Genomic DNA, 6,721 nt, shown 5'->3' on the forward strand with positions numbered 1-6,721 from the left:
TGAAATGGGTCTACTTGTAGAGTTCTTCTTATTTTATGGTGGTTTACAGATTAAATAAAAAGAAGTTTTTTAATCTTTATATTAGATTGCCATGGCCCTCCATAAATATAACTGAAATAAGCTGTGATAGAAGATTGGTCCTCTGAACTTGGACAAGCCCAACAAAGACAAATCATAATGTCTATTCTATTTGTGACGTCGCTGTCTTCCCAAAGTCGGAATATCGCCTCGTGGAAATCTAGTTATATTGAATTCAACCATGATTCAGCACGCATTTTAGAATTGTACGAATTGACTTTTATAATAAAATTGTCTCTATCTATAATTGAACAGTTGCGAAAATTTTTTACTTCAAAAAATTTGACTTTTGTTGCTGCTTCAGTTAGTTATCCATGAATCGGACACCAGCGTTTCAGAAAATCTAATCTGTAACTTTTACAGTAAGAAAAGGAAAGATTATAATAGGTAACAGGCAGCACAGTGAGCTGTCCCATTTTATTCATGTGATATAAACTACCTAATAAAAACGCTTCAAGTGCGGTCCCACAATCATCAGAGATTCTTCCTGCATAGTAAGCCATACAAAAACATAAATACAAATCATATGATTTAGGATAACCTAAAATAGTAACAGACAATCATAAAATTCTATAATAGAAATAAAGACATTATATAGCAAATAAAAACTTGTTGAGTCCTAGGATTAATAATAACAATTGCTTACCATATCCCTGGGGGCTCGCTGTTACAACAAATTTATTCAGCTGTCATGATGAGAGATGGATTTAAACGAAGACCTCTCAGAGCGTTTTCTGTACGGCACATTTCAACACAACAAAACAAATTATTGTAAATATTATATCAGGAAACCATGGTTCACAAATCCCATTTGCCATAAAATGGTCAACTTACCAACAACTACTTAAAGTTGATGCTTACAAGTGTGAGGCATTAGAACTTTCCCAGAAACTCAATTTGACAAAGTGCAGAAAGTACCTCCCACTTGTGAATTGTAATCAGACAACCACTTATAAATAGTCTGAAGTTATTAAAAAATTCAAAAACCCAAACTGAAAGTCATTCAAAAACCAAATCATCGATAAAATCTCTCAGAGAAGTACGATTGGCCATGATAAACAATCCAATCGTTATTATGGAGCCAAAGCCTCCAAAATATCAAACAACCTGGCCTATTTACTTTTACATAGTCCAAAGAGGATTCATAATGTACAATCCAATTTCATTCACACAGGCAAATTTGAGCCAGCTACGGTAGGATTACAATAATCACAAGGATTTGAGAAGTCTATTAGTTGGTTTTGCAAGGGGATCCTGGATGGCACCCTTTACTGTCTAAATGGGAGTATATGTTAAACCATCTAATGGCTTTGACAGCTGTGGTAAACAAGCTCACAGGTAGGCTTGGTCTTGAGCAGCCTGTGGGAATCGTTGATTGTGTCCTCTACAGTATGTAAAGGCCTTGGAAGTTGGATGGAATAAGTCATTGATTGTAACCTCTACAGCCCAGTGCGTTCCTGTTCAGAGCTAAGGGAATTCTGCAACTCGGCAGGCCTTCGGTGGGTCAAAGGCAATTCAAAATATGTAAAGGCCATGGATGGGTCAAGTTACTGATTGTACTCTCTACAGTTCAATGGATTCCTGTTCAGAATCAAGGGACTTCTGAAATTCTACAGGCCTTGGATGGAGTCAAAGGGAACCCTCATGCTCAGGGCTGAAGGGACTCACAGTGAAGAAAGGCCTTGAATGGGATAAAGTCATTGATCAGACCCTCTGCATTCTAAGGGGTTCTCCTCAAAGCTAAGAGAATTCTTAAATTCTGCAAGCTATAGATGAGATCTAAGCCTCTGATTGTACCATCTCCAATTCAGAGCAGTCTGGTTCAGAGCTTAAGGAAGCTTACAAAACAAAAACCCACCATTACATGGGGTGAAGGATCTTCTAGAAAACAATAAACCACGCTGGATTCAAGAGAAAAACTTAAAAAAAATAAAAATCCACAGGTCTTGGATGGGGCCAAAGGGAACTTTCATGCTGAGGACTGAGGGAACTCACAGTGCAGAGAGGGAACTCACAGTGCAGAGAGGCCCTAGATGGGGTCAAGTAATTGATCGGGCTCTACGTTCCAAGGAGTTCCCATCAAAACTAAGGGAATTCTTGAACTCTCCATACTAAAGATGGAGTCTAAGTTTTTTACCGCACCCTCTCCAATTCAGGTCTATCTTGCTCAGAGCTGAAGAAACCCATTAAAATAAAGGCCATGGATGGGCTCAAGGATCCTCTACAAAACAAAAAAACAAAAAAACCACCATTACACAGGGTGAAGGATCTTCTAGGAAACAATAAACCACACTAGATACAAAGGCCAAACTAAACCAAAAAAAATCTACACGCCTTAGATGGGGTCAAAGGAACTCTCATGCTCAGGGCTGAGGGAACTCACGTGCAGAAAACCCCTGGATCGGATGAAGTCATTGATCAGACCCTCTACATTCCAAGGGGTTCTCAAAACTAAATCTTGAACTCTGCATGCCATAGATGGAGTCTAAGTCTTTGATTGTACCCTATTCAACCCATCTAATTCAGAGCAGTCTTGCTCAGAGCTGAAAGAACCCAATACATGAAGGCCATGGGATGGGTTCAAAGATCGTCTGCAAAGAAAAAAGAACCATTGCATGGGGTGAACAATAAACCACCAGGATACAAGAGCCGAACCAAACCAAACAAAACCCATAATTATCACATAGCTATCCATGCCAAGGTGACACTCTGATCATACTCAAAGATTGCAGTCCATGGGGTGAAAGATCATCCAGAAAAACAAGAAACCATCCAGGAAACAAAAGCCAAGCCAAACCAAAAATAAAAAACCATAGTTATCACATACCTATGCTGGCCACGGTGACGCCCTGATCATGCTCAAAGGTTACAGTTTTCGATTCAATATTGATAATAACGTTTGCAACTCCGAGCGTATCCTTCAGACGCTCGATCTCTGCTCTCTGTCTCTCTGGCTGGAAAATGTCTCCAACTTGAAATGTACTTCTCGTCATTTTTGGGGGATACTAGACTGATTATCTAATTTCTAGGTTACAAAATGTAGTAATTCTCGTGATGGGAAGCGAGCTTGCCCAATACTTATAATGCTTCTCCATGGATGACCCTCCCAAAAAGGGGCCTCGAAATCAAGGGCGGGCGGTGACATTCTACTACTGTTACGATAAGATACCGGGGCACTTGCTTTGTAACAAGTTTGAATAAGGAGGGAACCTCCCAAGAGGAGCTAGTAGAAGAAATGTGGGACGAAAATGAGCTTTAATTTACAATTAAGGGTCTTAATGATCTGAATTTCAAATTACTTTTTACATAAATTGGACCGAGAAAAGAGTACTACGCACATTTGGAAAGAACAAATGCGAAGCCACCTTGTGAACGGGGATAAAAGTGAATGAATTGGATTTTAAAATAATTAGCAAGAAATGGATATGCCTGTTGAATGTCGACACTATCACTAAATGCTTAGTGTGAAAAGGTTTGAGCAGTGTATTCAAAACAATCAAATAGTAAATGCATTGGTTTAATATCATAATGCTACATTTTATTTTTATAATCAAATTCGTCTTTGAAGAATAGTTGGTAACTTGTGTGGTATCCATTATTCCTGTCACATTTTTATCTATGGGGAGGGAACATCACGGGAAATTTGACCACCGGATTAGGTTTGACTTTCCCAAATTCATCATAAGCGCTCATAAATAAAAGAATATGGAGCACGTTTAATTTTTGTGCTCACATCAAACTTAATCACAATCCAAAGACTTTTTCCTACTGCAGATTGCGACAATCTACCACCCAAGATTTAAACATTTTTAATATTTATAAGTGAAATCATAAACCAGGTTTAAGATTTAAACATTGACGTAAACTGCCGGCTCCACAACACGCTAATTATTTTAAAATCCAATTTATTCACCAAATGAACAGTTTTTATTTTCGCTTACAACACGTTCATGTTATTTCCCGACTTTTACCCATCCAACGCTGAGCTGTCTCCGACTCAATGACGCGTGAGTAGATATATATATACTATTTTATGATAGCTCATGCGAGGCGGGTCCCACCACAGATTGACAGCTGTCGTTCGTTCGGACTGTCCATGTTGTCAGCAAGCTGAAAGGAAAGGCAGTGTCTATGGCCCGTGTCTATGCAGCAATGTAAACCGCACGCTCATACCAAGGGGGGACTTTGATATTTTTTTAACATCTCTTTTATGGAGAGTCGTTTATATAGATTTGTTAATTGAAAGGACTGTTGTACTTAGTTGTCCTCTATCCAGAGATTTGTGATAGGTTTAAAGTTGACGACCTTTTTAACGCCTTTTTTACTTCCCTTGGAGGCGGGCAAATTGACCTATGTGCGTTGTTTATAATTTAAATTGAAGAGAGGCTATAAGGGTGTACATAATCTTATTAATTTTGAATATTTTATACTTTTTTTTTTTATATGTAATGTGCAACCAAAGGTTGTAGGAATTGTATTGATTAAAAAGAAATCATTACAGAGAGTGGAGCGGTAACTCTAATGTTTATATAAGACCATTCTTAGCTACTATCTATTGACTTTTTACACCACTGCTAGAAACAAACCTACTTTTAAGATCCCAACAAGTGGGACAAAAGGGAACCTCCCTCAAGTATTGGTTGAAGCACTAGATTTGGTGAGAGTATTGGAGGTACATCCTATTACTACCAATCACACCATTGTTGTTTTTCTTCTTTATTTTTTGCATTGTGTGCCAAATGTTGGTGTCACCTCCATCATTAGGAACCTTCAGAGATTTATGAGTAAGAGTATTCTCAACCCTATAGGAGAGGAGCCCCTCCTCTAAGGTTGAAGAACCTAGAGGAAGATTTGCCACTAGATCTGTTGTGGCTAAATCACAAGTTTTTGCACGATCTAGGCAGCAAGACTTAGCATGTTGAGACAAATTTAGTACTACCTTTGTGTCTAGAGAAGGAACCACCACCTATCCATCATTTTGCTTCCATGGCTCCTTTGTTGAAGAAGTGTCCTTCGAGTTGGAGAATTTTGCCACCATGCAATGTTTTAAGGAAGTATCTTTCCACTTTGAGGACTCCCTCTTTGGCTATGTTTTGGCATTTGGACATTCAGCGACAATATGTCCAGTTTTGAAACTTGACTTTTGCATCTACAGGTAACCCTTCACGGTCTAAAGGTTATGTCTAGCTATGATCATTAACATTCAAAACAATTTTTGTTAGTAGATTTTTGGAGATATCCAATTCTACTAATATTCGAGCAAAGCTAGCGTGGATAAAATCTGATGAATTTTTGTCCATCATCATGAAGCAACCAATAGCTACAAAGCATGACTCAAACTAGTAATGAAGAGGGATATTTGGGAGATGAACCCAAATCGACATAACTAAGAAATAATTTGTGGATGGGTTGAAACACCGAAGAAACTCTTGAATTTGCAAAATTATGTAGAGCCATTATTGCTATGTAATAGTAAATATTTTAATTTTTTATATATTTTAAATTAAACTTAAGGGTGAGGATTCGGTAGTCACTTATGTTTCAAGAGTCATTGTGATGTGGTGCACCTAACCCCTCAATTAAATCCTTTACAACAAGCAATCAATGAAAATTGGAAGTCTAGTAAAGTATTCCAAATATAGTAATTTGCCATTGAAGGCAGACAAAATGCATGTTAGTACACTATGATCATTAACATTCAAAACAACTTCTATTAGTAGATTATTGGAGATATCCAATTCTACTAATATTCGAGCAAAGCTAGTGTGGATAAAATCTGAAGAATTTTTGTTTGTCATCATGAAGTTGCCAATAGTTGCAAACTATGACTCAAACTAGTGATGAAGAGGGATATTTAAGAGACGAACCCAAATCAACATATCTAAGAAATATTTTGTGGATGGGTTGAAACACCGAAGAAACTCTTGAATTTGCAAAATTATGGAGAGCCATTACTGCTATGTAATAGTAATAGTAACAGTAATGGTAATATAATCCTCTCCCTTGAGTCTAACTTTATATGTATATAAAGTTAGACTTAAGGGAGAGGATTCAGTCGTCAAGTCAATGTGATGTGGTGCACCTAACCCCTCAATTAAATCCTTTACAACAAGCAATCAATGAAAATTGGAAGTCTAGTAAAGTATTCCAAATATACTAATACATGTTCACTTGTGCATGTATAATTTACCATTGAAGGTGAACAAAATGTATGTTAGTACACTTGCAATATGGGACAAGTTGGTCTAAATGGGGGGTGCTTCAAATTAAAATACATACCTTAAAATTACTTAAAAATGTTTACAATAATCACCCACTTGGGGAGGGTTTGAAATTCAAATAGTTTAATTTTACACATCTTAGTGTTCACTCATCTGTGCTAAGCTATCATTAATTCAAGCCCCTCCTAACTAGATGGATTGTCAAAGGCACATTCTCCCATAATGCTCTCACATCCATGTTACTGAAGTCCATTTACTACAGGTACCTACACAAGCAATAAATGGTGTAAGACTTTACTACCCAACACCAAAATACATATATTTTAGAATTCAATTATGTCATTCTAGATTATATAAAAAATATGTGTAATTTTAAATTCAAATGATCGAATACAAGTTCTACTAATTCAAATTTAAACTCA

The 6,721-nt window shown here is 37.2% G+C and overlaps 1 long non-coding RNA gene across 1 annotated transcript; it reads right to left on the minus strand.

Moving 5' to 3' along the window:
• Positions 1-268: 268 nt before the first annotated feature.
• Positions 269-3,219, minus strand: LOC131043765 (uncharacterized). The gene is made up of 3 exons (XR_009105582.2): positions 2,906-3,219; positions 725-812; positions 269-565 (listed from the first exon to the last, which is right to left on the minus strand). It is a non-coding gene; the product is annotated as an uncharacterized LOC131043765 (long non-coding RNA).
• Positions 3,220-6,721: the final 3,502 nt, after the last annotated feature.

This window comes from Cryptomeria japonica, chromosome 10 (genome assembly GCF_030272615.1).
Source record: "Cryptomeria japonica chromosome 10, Sugi_1.0, whole genome shotgun sequence".
NCBI classification, from domain to species: Eukaryota; Viridiplantae; Streptophyta; class Pinopsida; order Cupressales; family Cupressaceae; genus Cryptomeria; species Cryptomeria japonica.